This window comes from Tamandua tetradactyla, chromosome 5 (assembly GCF_023851605.1).
Source record: "Tamandua tetradactyla isolate mTamTet1 chromosome 5, mTamTet1.pri, whole genome shotgun sequence".
Lineage (NCBI taxonomy): Eukaryota > Metazoa > Chordata > Mammalia > Pilosa > Myrmecophagidae > Tamandua > Tamandua tetradactyla.
Window position 1 is genome coordinate 253,300 of NC_135331.1, and position 22,860 is coordinate 276,159.

At 40.7% G+C, this 22,860-nt stretch overlaps 1 protein-coding gene across 1 annotated transcript in view; it reads right to left on the reverse strand.

The window, feature by feature from the left end:
* Positions 1-21,708, reverse strand: part of LOC143683444 (zinc finger protein 510-like) — a 98,928-nt gene extending 77,220 nt beyond the window's left edge. Inside the window, exon 1 of the mRNA XM_077159498.1 lies at positions 21,593-21,708. The gene's annotated coding sequence lies outside the window, so the exon portion shown is untranslated. The remainder of the gene's footprint in view (positions 1-21,592) is intronic.
* Positions 21,709-22,860: the final 1,152 nt, after the last annotated feature.

The window sequence follows — 22,860 nt, forward strand, 5'->3', positions numbered from 1 at the left end:
GGTTGAACAACAGGGCATGGTCCAGGTGGCCTTATGACAGCCTCAGCAAATCAGAGCTGAAGGAACTCTAGAAGGCATATGTCCACCTCACTGAAACCTAGATCCTTGACATTCACCCTTGGGAGAGGAGGTATACCTCAATGCCTTCATTTTGGACAATGAATGTATTTTGGTGGCCATTTGCCTTCTTCCTGTATGGAAAGACTAACTGGAATGCCCAGAGTTGACAACTTGTCAAAACTGCTGCTCAGCAAATATCCTGAGACAGACCTCGCAGCTCTCGGTCACTTAATCCTGATGCCTGGGCTACGATGGGTGGATTGAGCTGCTTGATGTCCAACAGCTCAGAGGAGATTCTGGGAATCATAACTGCAGGTTTGAAATGATGTATGTCCTCTAGAAAAGCCATGTTTTCATCAAAATCCCATTTCATGAAGGCAGAATAATCCTTATTCAATACTGTATGTTTGAAATTGTAATCAGATTATCTCCCTGGAGATGTGATTTAATCATGAGTGGTTGTTAAGCTGCTTAGGTGGCAACATATATCCACACATTTGGGTGGGCCTTGATAAGTTTCTGGAGTCCTATAAAAGAGGAAACTTTTTGGAGAATGAAAGAGATTCAGAGAGAGCAGAGCAGTATGACATTTGACATAGCCACAAGAAGCAGAGTCTACCATCCAGTCACCTTTGGAGATGAAGAAGGAAAATGTCTCCCAGGGAGCTTCATGAAACAGGAAGCCTGGAGAAGAAGCTAGCAGATGACACTGTGTTCACCATGTGCCCTTCCAGATGAGAGAGAAACACTGACCGTGTTCACCATGTGCCTTTCCAGAAGAGAGAGAAACTCTGACTGTGTTTGCCATGTGCCCTTCCACCTGAGAGAGAAACGCTGAACTTCATCGGTCTTCTTGAACCAAGGTATCTTTCTCTGCATATCTTTGGACATTTCTATAGACTTGCTTTAATTGGGACATTGTCTCAGCCTTAGAACTGTAAACTAGCAACGTATGAAATTTCCCTTTTAAAAAGCCATTCCATTTTTGGTATATTGCATTCCTGAAGCTAGCAAACTGGAACCATACCCAAAGCTCTTTCCTTTCAGCTGTCTCACATTCATGCAGTCATTCAACTAAAAACTATGGAATACTTTCTGCATGTTCAGCAACATAGAGATGGCTTGGAGCATCATCCATGACTTTTTTGAGCTTGTAGTTTGAAGGCATATCAACACGCTAAATGCTGACCTAGAGATGAGAAGGACCTTTTCTGAGGACACAGAAAGGCCTCCTCACCAGAGACTGCAAAAATCCAAGCAGGCTTCCTGGAGGTGATTATAGAAAAGAAGGACTGGGTCTTGTCCAAGGCATGACACAGACACCGAGGGAATACAATGACTGATAGGTGGGAAGGGTAAGCACATGTGCTCTGCAACAGGCCTTAGAGTTCATGTGACGATATTAGACTGCAAAGGTGGGAAGGGATTCAACTGAACCTAAAGAAATGACATGAAGATTAAGATGCAGTGACCCACTTCCAGGGGGCATGGCAAAGATTAGAGGAGTAATTTTGCATGACACTCATTAAAGTGGTACCTCCCAAGAGAGGAAAGCTTCAAGTACTACAAAACATTGACCTGCCCTAGTTAGATTGTCACCTGTGTTTTATGAGCTTCTGCTCTGCTCCTCCAGGGGCAGGCTGGAGGTCTCCTACCTTGGATTCTGCCCCAGCCCTTCCCATCCATTTGCTGACCTCTTCTTTTCAGACCCCTCAACCCAAGGCAAAGACTTTTATGTCTTCCCCGTGACAAGAGCAATGTTGAGCTGATCAAAATTGATTGAAGACTTCCGGGTAAAGATGGCGGCTTAACAACATGCGCATTTTAGTTTGTCCTCCAGAACAACTACTAAATAACCAGAAACAGTACAGAACAGCTCCTGGGGCCACATCAGTGACCGGACACACAGCGTACCCCAGTCTGGACCAGCTGGACCGGCTGCAAGCACCACCCAGAACTGTGAGTTCCCAAAGCTGCAGCAGCCGGTGCCCCTCCCCCACAGGCCACTTCCTGAGAGAAAAGGAAAGGACTGTACCAGCAGCAGGGACTGGGCACAATCAAACACCAATTGTGGAACTAATTAAAAGTTCTGACTACTAAAAATAGTCCCCAGCTTAGGTGAACCTGATCAAAGCGGAGGTTCATTTTTGCCTCAGCACCAAGGGGGCAGGACTGACAGAAAAAGCAGGAAAAAAAAGAAGGAAACTGAGGTTTTTGTGGCTGTGTATCTACAATGGCTTGACTGCTCTGGATACAGCAGCAGGACTTTTCAGGCTGCAACTGCCCCAGGCATAGGCAGAAGTGAGCTCTTTTGGGGGCTTATCTGGAGCCTGTGCCTTCCCCAGTGGGGGGGTGAAGCCCCACCCAGGTGGAATCCCTCCATCAAGGAATTCAGACACCAGGGCTTGGTAATTTGAAGCCATTAAAACCAGCCTACAACCTCTCCTATGCCTCCACCACCCCCCAGCAAGGAGAGTCTGCCAAAATTAAAGGTACCGCATCATCTTAAGCTGGTGGGACCTGCAGTCAGACAAGCACCACATACTGGGCAGGATAAGAAAAACAGAGTCCAGAGACTTCACAGGAAAGTCTTTTAACCTGCTGGGTCTCACCCTCAGGGAAAACTGATGCAGGTGACTCTTTCCTCCTGATAGGAGGCCAGTTTGGTCTGGGAAAATCTGGTTGGGGTCTATAATATCTAAGTAGACCTTCCTAAGTGAGTGTGGGGGGAAGGCACCACACAAGCAGGACAAGAAACAAGAAAACAAGAACTGAAAAATTCTCCTCTGTTAAACAAAACTTAAGTTAAAGGTCCAGATAAAGCTGAACAGAATGTCAAAGGACAGATAGAAAACAAATTCATCCAGCAAGAAAACCCTAGATAAAAGAAGTGAAAGCAACCTCCAGAATAAACTAATTAAGGTAATTAAATGCCTAGACGCCAGCAAAAAATAATAAATCACACTAAAAAAATTGAAGATATGGCCCAAAGGAACAAACCAACAATTCAAATGACATACAGGAGCTGAAACATTTAATTCAGAATGTATGAACAGACATGGAGAACCTCATCAAAAACCAAATCAATGAATTGAGGGAAGATATAAAGAAGGCAAGGAAAGAAAAAAAAGAAGAAACTGAAAGTCTGAAAAAACAAATCACAGAACTTATGGGAATGAGAGACACAGTAGAAGAGATGAAAAACAATGGAAACCTACAATGGTAGATTTCGAGAGAAAGAACATAGGATTTCTAAACTGGAGGATGGAACATCTGAAATCCAACAAGAAACAGAAACTATAGGGAAAAAAAACGAAAAAGTATGAGCAGGAACTCAGGGAGTTGAAAGACAATATGAAGCGCATGAATATACGAGTTGTGGGTGTCCCAGAAGGAGAAGAGAAGGGAAAAGGAGGAGAAAAACTAATGGAGGAAATTATCACTGAAAATTTCCCAACTCTTATGAAAGACTTAAAATTACAGATCCAAGAAGTGCAGCGTACCCCAAAGAGAATAGATCCAAATAGACATACTCCAAGACATTTAATAATCAGAATGTCAGAGGTCAAAGAGAAAGAGGGGATCTTGAAAGCAGCAAGAGAAAAGCAATCCATCACATACAAGGGAAGCCCAATAAGACTATGCACAGATCTCTCAGCAGAAACCATGGAGGCAAAAAGACAGTGGGATAATATATTTAAATTATTAAAAGAGAAAAACTGCCAACCAAGAATTCTATATCCAGCAAAATTGTCCTTCAAAAATGAGGGAGAAATTAAAACATTTTCAGACAAAAAATCACTGAGAGAATTTGTGACCAAGAGACCAGCTCTGCAAGAAATACTAAAGGGAACACTAGAGACAGATACGAAGACAGAAGAGAGAGGGGTGGAAAAGAGTGTAGAAAGGAAGACTATGAGTAAAGGTAAAAGGAAGAAAAATTAGATATGACATATAAAATACAGAAGGCAAAATAGTAGAAGAAAGTACTACCTATGCAGTAATAACACTGAATGTTAATGGATTAAACTCTCCAATCAAAAGACATGGTCTGGCAGAATGGATTAAAAAACACACCCATCTACATGCTGTCTCTACTCAAAGGACACAAGGCCAAGGACACAAATGGACATTTACACACCAATGTTTATAGCAGCATTATTAACAATTATCAAGAGGTGGAAACAGCCAAAATGTCCATCAACAGACAGTGGGCTAAACAAACTGTGACATGTACATAAGATGGAATATTATGCAGCTGTAAGACAGAATAAAGTTATGAAGTATGTACCAATATGAATGGACCTTAAGGACATTATGCTGAGTGTGATTAGCCAGAAACAAAAGGACAAATACTGTATGGTCTCACTGATATGAACTGACAGTAATGAATAAACTTGGAATATTTCCTTGGTAACAGAGACCATCAGGAGATAGAAATAGGGTAAGATATTGGGTAATTGGAGCTGAAGGGATACAGATTGTGCAACAGGACTGAATAGAAAAACTCAGAAATCGACAGCACAATATTACCTAACTGTAATACAATTATGTTAAAACACTGAATGAAGCTGCATATGAGAATGATAGAGGGAGGAGGGCTGGGGCATAAATGAAATCACAAAGAAAGATAGATGATAAAGACTGAGATGGTGTAATCTAGGAATGCCTAGGGTGTATAATGATAGTGACTAAGTGTATAAATTAAAAAAATATTTTTGCATGAGGAAGAACAAAAGAATGTCATTACTGCAGTGTGCTGAAAATAGATGGTACTTGATAGTTTAAAATTTCAACTAATGTGTGAGGCTAAAGCAAAAAATGTTTATTTGGTACAAATCTATACGTTGACTAGTGCATCTCCTAATATAACTTATGTAGATAGTTGATTGAACACCTTAAGTACATGGAACTTTGTATAGGACATGAGATTTTGTTGGTTTGTCCAGGTGATGCCATGATGAATCCCAGAGCGATTTGATCAGTGAGTGGAAAAATATTTGCAAAGTCCCCTTTGGGGAATGGTGAGAACGGGGGAAAACTCAACTTCCCCAATTTGAATTCTTGATATTCTCACAAGCAGTGTGGACAAAAAAACTATAGGCTGAGCCCCCAGTCTTGGGGTTTGTTCATATGAAACTTAACCCCACATGGGATAGGTCAAGCCTACTTAAAATTAAGCCTAAGAGTCACCCCCAAGAGAACCTCTTTTGTTGCTCAGATGTGGCCTCTCTCTCCAGCCAACACAGCAAGCAGACTCACCACCCTCCCCCTCTCTACGTGGGACATGACTACCAGAGGTGTGGATCTTCCTGGCAGTGTGGGACAGAAATCTCAGAATGAGCTGAGATTCAGCATCAAGGGATTGAGAAAAACTCTAGAATGATCTGAGACCCAGCATCAAGGGATTGAGAAAACCTTCTCCACCAAAAGGGAGAAGAGTGAAATGAGACAAAGTGTCAATGGCTGAGAGATTCCAAACAGAGTCGAGAGGTTATCCTGGAGGTTATTCTTATGCATCAAGTAGATATCACCTTGTTATCCAAGATGTAATGGAGAGGCTGGAGGGAACTGCCTGAAAATGTAGAGCTGTGTTCCAGTAGCCATGTTTCTTGATGATGATTGTATAATGATATAGCTTTCACAATGTGACTGTGTGATTGTGAAAATCTTGTGTCTGATGCTCCTGTTATCTACCTTGTCAACAGATGAGAGGAGCATATGGAAAAAAAATAAATAATAGGGGGAACAAATGTTAAAATAGATTTAGTTTGAAATGCTAGTGATCAATGAAAGGGATTAGTAAGAGGTACGGCCTATAAATTTTTTTTTCTCTTTGTTATATTTTTCTGTTTTTTTTTATTTCTTTTTCTGAATTGATGCTAATGTTCTGGGAAATGATCATGACAATGAATATGCAACTATGTGATGATATTGTGAATTGCTGAGTGTATGTGTTGGGGATGCTTGTGCTTCTTGTAATTTTTTTTAATTAGTAAAAAATTTTAAAAAATTGATTGAAGTTGTTGAAATACATGATTAAGACAATTTCAAAAGATATTAACAGCCAAGTCATGAAGTTTCTTTTGTACATCAGACAATAAATGGATAAAGCCCTGTTTCTGCTCTTGTTTCCTCTTTCCCCATGGATTGTGCTTGGTGGGGGGTCCGTCAGATGTATCAGAGGTGTCTCACTGTATATAGTTCACTGAAGTAAAGTTTCCTGCCAATTTCTCGATTAGGGTCGGAAGAGGAAGATGTATGAGGAGTGGACAGGACTGAATGCTGATTTCTTCAACTGAGTGCTGTTGAGACAGTGTGTCTTCAGGCTTCTCTTCTGCTCCAGCTCCTCTATGCTAAGCTCTCACCTCCACCTTAGGGTCTTGCCCACCAGTGGCCTTATGGGACTGAGCATAACCCCCACGCACACTGAGTATGCACTCAGAGAGGGGGAGACCAAATCTTCAGGGCTCTCCAGCTGATGGGTTTTGCTTCTTTTCACTTACAAGAAGTGAGTAGAGTCAGGGTGCTTCCACATCATCCAGTCCTCCTGGAGGAACAGTAGTCAATTCCCCGGGCTGTTGTGGAGATCAGGGTTGTGTAACTATTGAACCTGCAGCCTCCTGCAAGGGTATGTGTTTGAAAGACAAGCAATCTTCACTACCACTGCATATCACAGTAGACCCTCTAATGTGAGGTGGACAAAGCCCTGCTTAGCGTCCTAGCCCAAGACCTCAAATGTAAACCTGTTGAGATGCCCTTCCAAAGGTAGTGGTCAGAGCAAGGGCCTCTAATTCCACGTGGGGTGCAGGTGTGACTCAGCACCAAGGAAAGTCCAGATCTTGCCCCTGTCAAAGGTGATTCCTGGTCCATGGACAAAGAGTTGGCCACTTGTAGCCTGGGGCCTCACAGTTCTCTGGAGCCCTCCAGTTACCGGAAGGGGTCTGAATTCCTTTCAGAGATCCATGTTCAAGTTCGCCTCTTTGGGCCATATGCAACAAGAGTGGGGACTCAAGTGGAAGGATGTTGAGGACTGCTGGAGATGACCCAAAACTTCCTGGCCTCAACCCCAGGGTCCCTTCACTCTAGGACATGTGTTATGACCCTGGCAGCCTTCACTTCTGTTCTCCCCTCCTAATGACTGATGATTTTTGGTGTCTTATTATTCTGGCATCCTTTTGTTCGTCTCCGTTGTAGTCAGCCTTTTACAGTTTACCCACACTGCGTCTGAGGCCAACATGCCCGGTCTCCTCCCCAACAAAGGCTTTGAGAAGAGAATCCTTGGAATAGTTTGGCCCTGCTGGGGTTTCCTGGCAGAAGTTTTCTTGATCCATGCACTTGGCAGCCCCTACTTTCCCATCAGCTCCTTAGGCAATGGACATACTTGAACAGTGTGGAAAAGCCCATCAGCTTCAGACAGATGGGGAAGGGGCTCTTGTTTACCCAAGGGGTACTCATGGACAGTACTTTGGGGGCTTCTGAGAGATGAAGCTCTCAAGTAGCTCTCGTCCTGTCAAAGAGCCTTTGGTTGATTTCTTGTTCTGTCAGGATAGCCATGTGACAGTCCCTGCTTAACTTGTCCATGCTGCTCACCTGCCATTAAGAGAACCCCAACACAAAGAAGTTCTGTCTCTCCAAATGAGTGCTACAAAGGCTTGAAAGACATATGATTTCATGGGAGGGTCTGATGACAAGTTATAGCAGAGGTTTCCCAAGGTCCCCAGGGCCACAGGGTTCCGAAACACAAAGCCCACATCAAAGTAGAAAGAAGAGGCTGCTCAGCTTACAACTGTTCAAGGGAAGGGGAAAATTAAGCTTGTCTAAGAAAATCAGGTGAAAGGACTTAATTCCCTGAAAGTTGTACCTTCCCCAACAGAAAGGTGGGGCCCAGATCAAGCAGAATCCCTCACTCAGGGAATTCAGGCCCCAGTTCCTGGAAAAATAAAGCAATTAATGCCAACCTACAACCTCACCTCTGTCTCAACCATTACCCCCACAGAGAGAATCTGCTGAAGATAAAGGCACCTCATCACTTTACCCTAGTGGGATACCTCAGGCAGCCAAGCAACACATACTGGCCAGGATAAGAAAAACACAGAGTTGAAAAGCTCCATAAGACAATTTGTCAATCTCCTGGGTCTCACTGTCAGAAAAAACTGATGCAGGCGACTGTTTTCTACTGACAGGACAGTCCAGTCTGGGAAAATAGGACCGGGGCTTATAGTATCTGAGTGGACAATCCTCCACAAAAAAGGCCCCATATATGCTGTGTAAGAAATGGAAAAACAAGAACTAAGAAATTCCGATCAGGTTAATGGAACCAGCAAGCTTATTGAATTCAGCTTACAATAAGCTGAATTGAATGTCAAAGAACAGATAGAGAACTAAGCCATCCAGCCAGAAAATCCACAGGAAAAGAGTGAAAACAATCTCCACAAGAAACTAATTAAGGAAATAAATAGCCTAGATGCCAGCAAAACATAATGGGTCATACTAAGAAAACTGAAGATATGGCCCAGTCAAAGGAACATACCAACAACTGAAATACTGTACAAGAGTGGAAACAACTGATTCAGGATATTCAAAAAGACATGAAAAATCTCATCAAAAATCAAATCAATAACTTGAGGGAGGATATAAAGAAAGCATTGGCCAAAAGAAGGAAAAAAATCAAGAGTTTGAAAAAAATCACAGAATTTACAGGAATGAAAGGCACAATGGAAGAGATGAAAAGAAAAAAAAGACAGGAACCTATAACAATAGATTTGAAGAGGCAGAAGGAAGGATTAGTGAACTGCAGGACTGGACATCTGAAGTCTGACACCAAAAGGAAATACAGGAATAGAATGGAGAAATAGGAGCTGCATCTCAGGGAATGGAATGACAACAGGAAGCAGATAAGCATACATGTTGTGGGCATCCCAGAGGCAGAAGAGAAGGCAAAAGGAAGAAAAAGATTAATGGAGGAAATTATCATGGAAAATTTCCCATCTCTTATGAAAAACACAAACTTACAGATCCAAGAAGTCCAGCATACCCCAAACACAATAGATTCAAAGAGATATATTCCAAGACACTTATGAATCAGACTGTCAGAAGTTAAAGAGAATGAGAGAAGTTTGGAAGCAGCAACTGAAAAGCAATCCATCACATACAAGGAAAGCCTAAAAAGAAACTGAATTTATCAGCACAAACCATGGAGGCGAGGAGGCAGGGGTATGATATACTTAAGATTCTAAAAGAGAAAAATGACCAACCAAGAATTCTATGTCCAAAAAAATTATCCTTCAGAAATCAGGGAGAATTAAAACATTTCCAGTCAATCATTGAGTGAATTTCTGAACAAGGGACCAGCTTTCCAAAAATACTAAAGGGAGCACTACAGGCAGATAGGAAAAGGCAGGCGTGGGGTGGGGGGGGGGAGATCTTCAGAAGAGTGTAAAAATGAAGATCCTCAGGAGGGCTTAAAAGAGAAAAAACTTTGATATGACGTCTAAAATCCAAAAGGCAAAATGGTAGAAGAAAGTATTGCCTTTACAGTAATAATGCAAAATGGTAATTACAAAGGGTCCTTCTTGAGGCCTCAGGGCAGAGGAGGCCGGCTCACCTCACCTTTACATAACCAGGAGAGGTCACCTAAGTGACTCTCCAACAAAATGTGCTGGGTCCACTTAGACAGAGAAGCAGTTAGAAATTTTAAGATGGCAATTTCTTAAAATTCTACCTAATCAGAGAGATTAGGTTATCTACCCAAATCAGAGAGAGAAAATGGGGGCCTCACGCTGAGGTTTGGTAAATCAGATCACTTCACGGGTTGTGGAAAGAGTGTTTGCAGCTGGTTTGGAATTCCTGTACCACAAAAGAGCAGCCTGATGGGATGCATGTATGCACATGTGCATGCATGTGTGTGTGTGCGTGGGTGTGGGTGTGTGTGGGTGTGTTTGGTGCAAGTTCAACAAATCTTTGGATCTCCCTTAAAGATCAGTCAGGCCATTGGAACAGCCAGTCGGCAGGTCTCATGTCACAAAGCATTTCTCTAAAGCAGGAAATAAACATATAACCCATATTGTGTTTGAAGAAGACAACTGGTTCAAAGAGTTTGCTGGGCTATTTTTTTTTTTTAGGGTTACCTTATTACACGGTCTATTATTAATTATATAGAGCTTTTTATTTAGTTCTTTTTTTAGATTTCGTTATCATCTCGTTTTTTTATTAATTAAAAAAATTAACAAAACATTTAGAAATCATTCCATTCTACACGTACAATCAGTAATTCTTAATATCATCACATAGTTGCATATTCATCATTTCTTAGTACATTTGCATCAATTTAGAAAAAGAAATAAAAAGACAACAGAATAAGAATTAAAACGATAATAGAGAGAAAAAAAAACCTATACCTCACATGCAGCTTCATTCAATGTTTTAACATAATTGCATTACAATTAGGTAGTATTGTGCTGTCCATTTCTGAGTTTTTATATCCAGTTCTGTTGCATAGTCTGTATCCCTTCAGCTCCAATTACCCCTTCTCTTTTTTTTTAATTAATGGAAAAAAAGAAATTAACCCAACATTTAGAATTCATACCATTCTACATATGCAATCAGTAATTCTTAACATCATCACATAGATGTATGATCATTGTTTCTTAATACATTTGCATCAGTTTAGAAGAATTAGCAACACAACCAAAAAAGATATAGAATGTTAATATAGAGAAAAAAATAAAAGTAATAATAGTAAAAACAAAACAAAACAAAAACCTATAGCTCAGATGCAGCTTCATTCAGTGTTTTAACATGATTACTTTACAATTAGATATTATTGTGCTGTCCATTTTTGAGTTTTTGTATCTAGTCTTATTGCACAGTCTATCCCTTCAGCTCCAATTGCCCATTATCTTACCCTGTTTCTACCTCCTGCTGGACTCTGTTACCAATGACATATTCCAAATTTATTCTCGAATGTCCGTTCACATCAGTGGAACCATACAGTATTTGTCCTTTAGTTTTTGGCTAGACTCACTCAGCATAATGTTCTCTAGGTCCATCCATGTTATTACATGCTTTATAAGTTTATCCTGTCTTAAAGCTGCATAATATTCCATTGTATGTATATACCACAGTTTGTTTAGCCACTCTTCTGTTGATGGAGATTTTGGCTGTTTCCATCTCTTTGCAATTGTAAATAATGCTGCTATAAACATTGGTGTGCAAATGTCCGTTTGTGTCTTTGCCCTTAAGTCCTTTGAGTAGATTCCCAGCAATGGTATTGCTGGGTCGTATGGCAATTCTATATTCAGCTTTTTGAGGAACCGCCAAACTGCCTTCCACAGTGGTTGCACCATTTGACATTCCCACCAACAGTGGATAAGTGTGCTTCTTTCTCCGCATCCTCTCCAGCACTTGTCATTTTCTGTTTTGTTGATAGTGGCCATTCTGGTGGGTGTGAGATGATATCTCATTGTGGTTTTGATTTACATTTCTCTAATGTCCAGGGACATTGAGCATCTCTTCATGTGCCTTTTGGCCATTTGTATTTCCTCTTCTGATAGGTGTCTGTTCAAGTCTTTTTCCCATTTTGTAATTGGGTTGGCTGTCTTTTTGTTGTTGAGTTGAACAATCTCTTTATAAATTCTGGATACTAGACCTTTATCTGATATGTCATTTCCAAATATTGTCTCCCATTGTGTAGGCTGTCTTTCTACTTTCTTGATGAAGTTCTTTGATGCACAAAAGTGTTTAATTTTGAGGAACTCCCATTTATTTATTTCCTTCTTCAGTGTTCTTGCTTTAGGTTTAAGGTCCATAAAACCGCCTCCAGTTGTAAGATTCATAAGATATCTCCCTACATTTTCCTCTAACTGTTTTATGGTCTTAGACCTAATGTTTAAATCTTTGATCCATTTTGAGTTAACTTTTGTATAGGGTGTGAGATACGGGTCCTCTTTCATTCTTTTGCATATGGATATCCAGTTCTCTAGGCACCCTTTATTGAAGAGACTGTTCTGTCCCAGGTGAGTTGGCTTGACTGCCTTATCAAAGATCAAATGTCCATAAATGAGAGGGTCTATATCTGAGCACTCTATTCGATTCCATTGGTCGATATATCTATCTTTATGCCAATACCATGCTGTTTTGACCACTGTGGCTTCATAATATGCTAAAGTCAGGCAGCGCGAGACCTCCAGCTTTGTTTTTTTTCCTCAAGATACTTTTAGCAATTCGGGGCACCCTGCCCTTCCAGATAAATTTGCTTATTGGTTTTTCTATTTCTGAAAAATAAGTTGTTGGGATTTTGATTGGTATTGCATTGAATCTGTAAATCAATTTAGGTAGGATTGACATCTTAACTATATTTAGTCTTCCAATCCATGAACATGGTATGCCCTTCCATCTATTTAGGTCTTCTGTGATTTCTTTTAACAGTTTTTTGTAGTTTTCTTTATATAGGTTTTTTGTCTCTTTAGTTAAATTTATTCCTAGGTATTTTATTCTTTTAGTTGCAATTGTAAATGGGATTCGTTTCTTGATTTCCCCCTCAGCTTGTTCATTACTAGTGTATAGAAATGCTACAGATTTTTGAATGTTGATCTTGTAACCTGCTACTTTGCTGTACTCATTTATTAGCTCTAGTAGTTTTGTTGTGGATTTTTCTGGGTTTTCGACGTATAGTATCATATTGTCTGCAAACAGTGATAGTTTTGCTGGGCTATTTTTAACATTAGAGTCTGGAAGGAAAATGTTGTCACATGCTGGCAAGGGTGTTCAAATATTCCAATCAGACCACAGCTGAAGAATTCTTGTTTTTATTTGTTTCTTTCAGAGTTGGGATTCTTTCAAAACAAAAGTTGAATTTTAAGTCCCTCAGTCCAGAAAGCTTTGCAGCTTGAACTGTGCCCAGGGCTGCATTGTCTCCTGTGACTTGTCTAACAGACATGAAAGCTCCTGCATGCCAACAGATTTGATCAAAGTGCATGAGTTAGTGGTAGAGGAGGAGGGATTGTCTCCTGATAGGGGATGGACTTGCTCACAGAACAGCAAAAGGCCAGCCATATGAAAGTGATCCTAATCAGGATTTCCTGACCCTACTGTGTGATCTTGAGCAAGTTTCTAAACCTTTCTGATTTTCAATCATCTCATATGTAAAATCGAATACTACCTACCTCAGAAGATTGTTGTGGGTAATGAAAAAAATAATGAATGGAATCTGCTATTGCAGCACATACAATATAGTAGATATTAAGCAATATTTGTTCCCTTCTCTCCCTTGTCTTTTCCAAGAACGCATTTTATGTCCCACATTTTTTACTCCCCCCCTCAAGCCCTTCTAACCTAATGCCTTTGAGTGAAGAAAAGATCACTGAAGAAATAAAGTCATGGCAGTATGTGGGGAAGGGAGAGAGAGTATAATTGCAATTTTTTTCCTGCTCCCTTTGGGATCATGACTCACCTTTCCTCATGAAATGGTGGTTTTATTGGCAGATAAGTGACATAGTGCATGCACTGGTTTGGGAATCTGGGGGCAGGTTTTTCATTTTAGCTTGTAAATTGCCTAATAGAGGAAGATCACTGCTCTTGGCCAGTACTCCCAGAGCAACCTGCTCTGGTATTTATGTTCAAGGCAACCGGATGCCTGGGAGCCTCTGGGACATCCACTGGCCTCTTGGTGAGAATCATGTTCTCTAATGTTATATCACTTTTGTTCTTTTGTCTGATTTTCTTCTTTATTTGTTTAAAATGGGGAGACTGGAGACAGTTGATGATCACTTTAGGGGGAAATTATTACTTTTTAGGAAACTCAAGGCAGAAGGAAGAGAGGCAGGCACCAAGTGGGAGAGACAAGACTCTGCTTTCAGAACAGGAAGTGACACCTGCCCATTCCTTTCAGGGGGAGTATTGGTTCAGTTTTGGGCAGAAGTGGGTGAGTGGGTGGGGGTGAGAGATTATCAGTTCTCTACTGTCATATAAAATCTAGAAACAGACCCAGCTTCCTCCTCTCTTCTATTCACTGCTCATATAGCAGCTACAGGTCAGTGATTTTGTTTTATGAAAGAGTCGCAGAAATGACCAATCATGATGTTTCATGGCAGCTTGAGGGCAGAGGGATTCAAGCAGGTGTTGAGCAGAAGTAGGAAAAGGGCTTGTTCTTATAAGAATGAGGCTCCTGTCTACAGTTAATGGTTACATCCAGACCTGCTTGCTTCACCTGATGGCCAAGTGGCAGTCTTAGGCCACTGGTGTAGGCAAATAAGGAGTAAGCGCCAATGAACAATGGCCAACTGGGCTTGTGTGGACCCTGGGAGACCCAAAGGGAGCTCAGAGAATGGACACTTCAGTGGACTTGAAAGGTTAGGGAAGTCTTTCTGGAAGAAGTTAAGTTGGTGACATAGAAGATGAGCTTCACACTTGATGCCAGGCAAGAGGAGTAGGAATAGAAATAGAATTTGCAAAATTCTGGAGGAGAGTCGGGGCACAGCATTTTGAAGACACCTACAACTGCTTAGTCTAGTCAGTGCATAATGCATAAGGAGTAAAGGAAAAGGTTGGAGAAGGAAGCAGGGGCTGATCACATAAGGCTTCTACTCAGAAGGGGTTGGGGTGAGGAGCTAAACATTTGCATCTCTCACAAGTTCCCCAATGATGCTGATGCTGCTCGCTCAGAAACCACAATTTGAGATTCACTGCTATAGGACTTTGGACTTACTAGATTGCTTTGGTTTGCTAAAGCTGCCAGAATGCAATATACCAGATATGGAAGAGCTTTTATAAAGGAAATTTATTGCATTACAAGTTTACAGTTCTAAAACATGAAAATGTCCAAATTAAGGCACCAACAAGAGGCTAACTTCACTTAAGAAAGGCTAATGCTGTAAGGAACACCTCTGTCATCTGGGAAAGTACCTGGCTGGCTTCTGCTGATCTCTTGCTCCTGGGCTCCATTTCTTTCAGCCTCTGTTTCCTGTGGGGGTTCCTTGCTTGGCTTCTCCAGGGCTAGGTTTCATCTCTTGGCTTCCCTTGGCTCTCCAGGGTCTGGCTTGTTTAACATCTCATGGGAAGGCAAATTGTGACATCTGCTGGGCCCTGCATCTCCAAATGTTTTGGTCTCTTGTTGGCTCTGTTGGCTCTTTTGCTTCTGCTTTCCAAGTGTCTGCATCTGCAGTTTCTCCAAAATGTTTCTTCTTTTAAAAGATTTTAGTAAACTAAACAAGACTCACCTTGAATGGGTTGAGCCATATCTCCATCTAATCAAAAGGCCACACCCACAACTGACACACCACACCTCCATGGAAATAATCCAATCAAAGCTTCCCACCCTAAGCGGCAGGGTTTCCCCTACATGGTTTGATCAGAATTAAAACTTGGCTTTTTTGAGGTATATAATAGTTTGAAACTGGCACAGAGACCCATCAAAAAAGCAGGGGTTTTTTTGTTTTGTTTTGTTTTTTTTTTTTGGTAACAGAGACCATCAGGAGTTAGAAACAGGGTAAGACAATGGGTAATTGGAGCTGAAGGGTTACAGACTGTGCAACAGAACTAGATACAAAAACTCAAAAATGGACAGCACAATACTATCTAATTGTAATGTAATTATGTTAAAACACTGAATGAAGCTGCATCTGAGCTATATTTAAAAAAAAGTAATAGAAAGTCTTCCACAACTTAACTTGAATGAACAAAATTACAGCATTCCCCAGGAGAATTGTTCTTGATAGGATGTCTATTGATCAAAGAATGTCTTGAAAAAATGTTAAAAGAACTTCTGAGTTGAGCATTCATTTTACCTGTTCCTTAAATTCTTCATCTTTTCTATTTTTTTAATCAGTAATAATTTAGAGTTGTCAACAGTAACCTTGTAAGCCATATAAAATTAAACTTAGAATGGAAATCTAAAAAAAAAAAAAAAAAAAAAAATAACCTCACTCTCTACTTTTTTCAATTGAGGTCCATTCAATTAATATCTCCACATCACCAAAAAGGACATCACACTAGGAAAACATTACCTTTGTAAGCTTGATTTTCTGCTAAATGAAAATATTAAATATTTCAAATATTTTCATATGAATAATAAAATTAACAACCATAAAAAAAGCAGTTTTTCTAATAGAATGAGTTTGAAAATCTTATGTAAGTGGCTTGAGATTCATGCCAGTCCTGCCTCCACTAAGGCCTGGGAATCCTGAGGATGCCTGGAAAAAAGCAAACCTGGATGGTCTGAATTGTGACTGGAAGCTTGGTCAGTGTGGGAGACCATTACTGGCTCTCACCATTAGATAGCCATCTGCTTTTGTCTTTTGGGACTGGTGGGAACTTGATCAGATGTGGAAGCTGCATGTATCCCATAAAAAAAAATTTCTTAAATCTAATCCATTCCTGTGGATGTGAGCCCATTGTAAGTAGGACATTTTCATGAGGTTACTTCAGTTAAGGGATGTATGGCCCACCTCAATAGGAATGCATCTTAATCTTTATATTAGGTCCTTTATAAGTGGAGTGAAATTCAGACAGAGAGAAAGTCACAGGAAGAAAAAAGCTAAAATCTCTAAAACCTGGAAGAGAATGGAATGGCCACCATGTGCATTGCATGTGACAAGCTAAAGACCAAGTATCACTGGCAGCCAGCCCCAGAATGCCACAGTGTTTGGGGAGAAAGTATCAGTTTGATGATGATTTGATTTGGACTTTCTTTAAGCCCCAAAACCATGAGCAAATAAATTCCCATTGTTTAACTTGACCCATTGCATGGTGTTTGCTTAAGCAGCCTAGGAAAACTGAAGCGCCAGGTAAGCGCGTCCTCACTGACAGGTGTTTCAATGCAGAAATCGCACTCATGTCCAGGCCGGTGGCCTGTACTCCATCACTGTCCAGTTGTTTCTTGCCTGCTTTGAATCTGTGGCCTGGGCTGTGCAAGTGCCTCTGAATCTCTGGCATGTTTCATCCATCATGACTTGGCTTTTAAAATGCAACGTTTATCTTTCTTCATAAAAAGATACAATCTGTATGCCTCCAAATGCTGGAAGCTCAAATATTCCATTTGCTTGTGGAGAGACAGACTGGATAGCACGATATCAATCAAACTATGAAATGTAACCTGGCATTTCATTTAAAGAAAAAAGAGAGAAAATAATAACACTGTGTCCTCTTGGTTCTGAGAAGCGGGATAACTGAGCATGCATGATTAACCCCTTAGTCCCTGGAAGGGGGCCTGGTGGACAGATTGCATCAATGATGGATGATGAGGGAGGCAGCTCGGCCTACAGCTGTCTGCTTTTTGGGGACAGGCAGGGAGGGCCCTGTGGTACGTACTGGGCCCTCATTCATTTACTCTGGGTGAAAAGAAGTGTGTCCTTTTTGTTCCCAAATGGAAGTGACTTTATTATTTTCTAATTATGAAAGTAATGGTGATCATTTAATTTTTTTAGAAAACAAAGACTAAATAAAATAAAAACCAAAAAGAGCTATGATTTCTGCCTGTCTTGATCTAACTTGCCTTTTTTCAGCTATGACCATCCTTCCAAGTTAACATATATGGATCAATATCCTAATTTTTGGTGGTTGAATATTATTCCCTCATGTGACTAACTCAGCCCCCTGTTGAGGGTAAGTTGCTTAGTTGCCAGTTTTTAGGATTTTACAAACTGGGCTGCCTTGAATGTTCTTTCGTGTATGTCTTAGCACCTTTGTTTTCTATTTGCTTAGACTCAACTCCTAGCAGGGAGCTGCTGCATAATTACTTTTGATTAGCATACCTGAAGTGCTCTCCACTGGTCTGTGCAAATGACACCCCTTCCCACAGAGTTAGAGGATGCCCAGTGCCTCATTCCACCATCCCCTCAGAGCCTCATTTTCTGCCATCATTTTCCCTTAGGCTTCTGAATGATTAACCTATTTTTTTTTAATTTTTTAAATAAATTTTAAATTAAAAAAATATGACAACAAAGAAACACAAACATTCTTAACATATGATCATTCTGTTCTACATATATAATCAGTAATTCATATCATCACATAGTTGCATATTCATCATCATGATCATTTCTTAGAACATTTGCATCAATTCAGGAAAAGAAATAAAAAGACAACAGAAAAAAATTCATACATACCATACCCCTTACTCCTCCCTTTCTTTTTTTAACTAATTTATTTTTATTTATGATACATAACCACATACAAACACAAACGTTCTTATCATGTGATCCTTCTGTTCTTGTCATATAATCAATAACTCACACTATTATCACATAGTTGTATATTCATCATCATGATCATTTCTTAGAACATTCAGAAAAAGCAACAAAAAGAAGACAGGAAAAAACTTCAAACATACTATACCCCTTAACCCTCCCCTTCACTGATCACCAGCATTTCTGATTAACATATCTTGATAGGGAAAAGTTTATATGACAAAAGTGTTTTATCCCTTGTCAATATAAATTATAGTTAAAATATTTCATTTGACTTTCTTCAGTTCTTTTGGTTATGAAAATGTACACACTTTGAAAATAGTACAATGAACACCCATAATCTCTCCACCTAGATTCTACAATTATTTACCTTTTGCTATACATAATTTGTATATTCTATTTCTGTTTATTTAAAATTTCATATAGAGTTACAGTTCTAAGATCACACCTAAGAAAATGGTCTATAATTTCAGGTCATCTAATGTCTAGCCCATATTCAAAGGTACCCAATGTATGCTAAGTGTTATTTCAGTAAAACAACTGCTATATATTATGTGGAGATAATATTCAGTGGTCTTAATCCTGGCTATGCATTAGAATCACCTGCGACTATATTTTTAACAGGTGCTGGGGCTTGAATTCAAAATTCTTCAAGGACATTAAGAAAGAAAACTTTTTTCAGGAGGGTCAGAGTTCCCAGGCCTTAGAGGAGTGAGGTTGGAAGGGCAAATGGCAAAACTGGGCCGGAGTTGCCATGTCACCCCTAGGCTGGGCCATGTGTGAAACAAGAGACACTGTCGCAAACGTTTGCAGTTTGGGACCTGGGGATAAATCATGCACCCCAGAGAGGGTGAATGAGGATCTGCCCGTACTCCACCGTCCCCCCAACCCCGACACTCCCAGAGTCAAGGGAGGAGCAGCCCAGCAGGGTGTGTGTGTGCACCCACCTATATATGTCTGTGTATTTGTGTACATGAGTGCATGTTCCTCTCCTGGAACTCCCCTCCACTGCATGTGTGTATGTGTGTATCTGTGTATATGTATTTGTGTGTCTGTGTGTGTTTGTGTGTCTGTGCATGTCTCTCTGTGTGTGTACATATATGTGTCTATGTGCTCATGTGTTTGTGTAAGAGTGTGTTTGTGTGTCTGTGTCTGGGCATGTCTACATGTGTGTTCCCCTCCTCGACCACCTTCTCACCCCTCTGCTGTTTCAGTATCTCCTCATCCTTGCTTAGCAAACCTGCTTCCACTCTTGAAGGGGGAAATGGAAGACTAGCTAGAGAAAGCAGAGGGGTGGGACATGGGTTTGTTGGATTCTTTTAAATGGAAAGTTTTCTTGCAAGCTAGCAAGTGTATCTGGTGATGAGATCCTGAGGTGCCAGCATAGGAGCAGTGGCAGGGCAGAAAGAAGAGAGAAGGGGAGGAAACTTCCACAGCGCACAGGAAACCATCAGCGAACTAAGTAATTTACTTCTGAGTTTCAAAAGACAAAATTTGGAGCTGGGGGCTAGAGAAAGGAGGTGGACTCTGGTAGGTCCTCCTAGGTCCCTGTCAATGCCTTCTTTTTTGTACAGAATTGTGCCTTTCCCTGCAATAAGGGGCTGCAGCTGTTGATGGCCCAGTCTCTGCTTGCTGTCATCTGTTGCCAGCGTTTCCACCACTCATCTCAGTGGCAGAGCACAGAGGTCCCATTTCTGATGCCCTGGGGGGGTGGAGTGGGACAAGGGAGGTGTACTCTGAAATTACCCGAGTCTCATAGCCAGGAAAGTCCACTTCATTTAGAACTTGGAAGCACTGCAGCTTTCAACAGGACTCTTAATGAACTGAGGCCTGTGAAATAGGCACTAAATTTTTTGGCCAGCTTAACAGAGTCATGTCTGTCTCATACTGACAGCAATAATGTGTTTTATTTCCCCACTTTTTAATAAAAAAGGTTATAGCTCCCAGCTAAAGGCTAAGCTACATGAGCCCCTGTGGCCTTCTTTTCAGGAGCACTGGAGATCTCAGCTTCACATTTGCATTCTGAGCATTTCAGATGTCCCCTGATACTTCTCAGTGGTAGAGAAAAACCATCAAAAATGAAATTTTGGTGATGGCAGCAGTTTGCCATCTTCACCTTATTAATGTGCTCATTTTTCCTTTCCTATTTGTTTGGACTTATATTAGTTTGGATTACGGAGGATAGCAAGTTCTTTTTAATGAGAGTGGTGATGTCAACGTGAAGAATTATCAGAAAAGTGGGAGTCCATGGAAAGGATACTTCTGGAATGTGTCTGAGAGCAGGACTTCTGCTCTGTTTTTGGAGTGGGCTTCATTTTGAAACATATTTGTCTTAGGCTTGAAATCATTAGTGATTTGCTAATTAGTGGCTAAAATTTGATATTTGCAGCAGAGGGGAGACAGAAGAAGAGAAAGAGAAAGAGAGAGAGAGAGAGAAAGAGAGAGATGTGGCTCGGGCATCAGGCATCAGAGGCTTCAGTCTCACTTTGGCCACTTTTAACCCACTTTGAGGCTCAGTTTATTCAAATAGTCTATTATCTGTACCTGAACTCTAACCCCCCACTCCAGCTCTGAGTCTTTATAAGTGCCAATGATTACTTTGAAACTAAAATTTTGCAATTTTTATTTTATTATTTATTGGGATGGTGAACATAGATTCCACTCTCCCCCTTATAAATAGTATTTGAATTTTATGTCTAAATATAATTAGAAGGAAAAAAACTGTGAATAAATGGAATCTACAATATATACCTATAAATAAGTATCTATAAAATATTGTAGAAACTGTTAGTTCTCAATTTTATAAGAAATCTGTTATTTCTCAAGTTCTTGTAAGAATTGTTATATGGACAAATTCTCCTACATTTGACATATGAACAGAACAAAGATGGGCCATACAATTGAGCCACTGCACCCATAGGTCTTTACCCAGATGAGTTGAAAACTTGTGCCTAAATGCTTAGAGCAACTTTATTCATAACTGTCCCAAAATAGAAACAACCAAGATGTCCTTCAATGGGTGAATAGATAAACTGTGATGTAGCTATACAGCGGGATATTATTCAGCAATGAAAAGATATGAACTATCAAGCCATGGAAGGACATGAAAAAAACCTTAGATGCATATTGTGAAGACTAAGTGAAAAAAGTCAGTCTGGAAAGGTGACATACTGTATGAGTGTGGAGAGCCGCCTCCCGGGTTGGGCCTAGTGGTCGCGCTGCAGCCTGCTCTAGAGTTCCCCCCGCCCATCGAGTGAGTCAAGATGGCGCCCGCATCCTGTTTCCGCGTATGACATACGCGCCCACCAACCCTATCTTCCAATCACCTCTGTATACGTGGCACTAACCTATTGGGTTTGGGCACAGTATATAAGAGGTTACCCGGACAGGGTGGGTGGAGACGACCCACAGGGAGCCGTACCTGACGGCCGCATAGAGGTTGTTCCCCCGCGGGGTATTCTGTCCCGCGCGGAATTTGTAACAGAGCTTGCAAGCTTAGCTCCAGTAAAGGTCTGTGCTTACAACTGCTACGTGTCTTGGATCTGTGTTTCTCACCAGCGCGGATTTGTCTGCGTCTCTCTGTCTCTCCTCATTGTCTCACCCGCCGGCCGGGTGCTTGACGCTGAGCGAGAAGTCGCGGACATATGAGTCCAACTATATGGCATTCTGGAAAAGACAAAACTATAGAGACAATGGTTGCTAAGGGTTTCTAGGTCTGGGAGGGGGAGGAAGGGATGCATGGTTGGAGCACAGGGGATTTGTAGTGTAATGAATCTATACTGTATGATGCTCTAATGGCAGATACATGACAATATGTATTTATCAAAATCCATTCAAATGCACAACACAAAAGGTGAATCCTAATGTAAAGTATTTACCTTAGTTAATAATAATGTGTCAATATTGGTTCAACTGTAAAAATTGTACCACATTAATGCAAGATGTTAATATTAGGAGAAACTGAGTATGTATTTAAGGACGAGGGGAGAGGATGGAGGTGTTATATGGGAACTCTGTATTTTCCATGTAATTTTTCTATAAATCTAAAATTTATCTATAAATAAAATCCATTAATAAAAAAGAAGAAGGCAAGGTCTGTGAAGAAAACTAAAAACAAAAACAGAAGTAAAAAATCCCCACAGGACAAAAGAAAATCTAAATCTTCAGTAAGCTCTCTATCTAAAGCTGTTAGCATGTGAAGAATCCATCCATCCAACCATCCAACTATCCAACCATCCATTCATCCATTTATGCATCCGTCTATCCATCCATCCATCCATCCATCAATTTGATCATCTTTCTACTCCTTTTGAGTCCCTACTGTGTGACAGGCATCGTGCTAGACCCTGCAGTAGTGAAGATGAACAAAAGTAAGTCACTGCTTCAAGGACCCTTACATTTTGGATGGAGAAATACATATTTACAATACAGGTAGGGTGATAAGTGCTAGGTTCAAGTGAAGGAATCACAGACCTTTGTTTGAGGAAGCTGAAGAGGATGGTTTTGGAGCAGGATCTTGACAGCTAAGAAGGGGAAACAGAATGTGCAGAGGCACAGAGCTGGAGGGGGCTTTGTGTGCCCCAGAAGCGGCAAGTTGGTATGGCTGGAATACAGG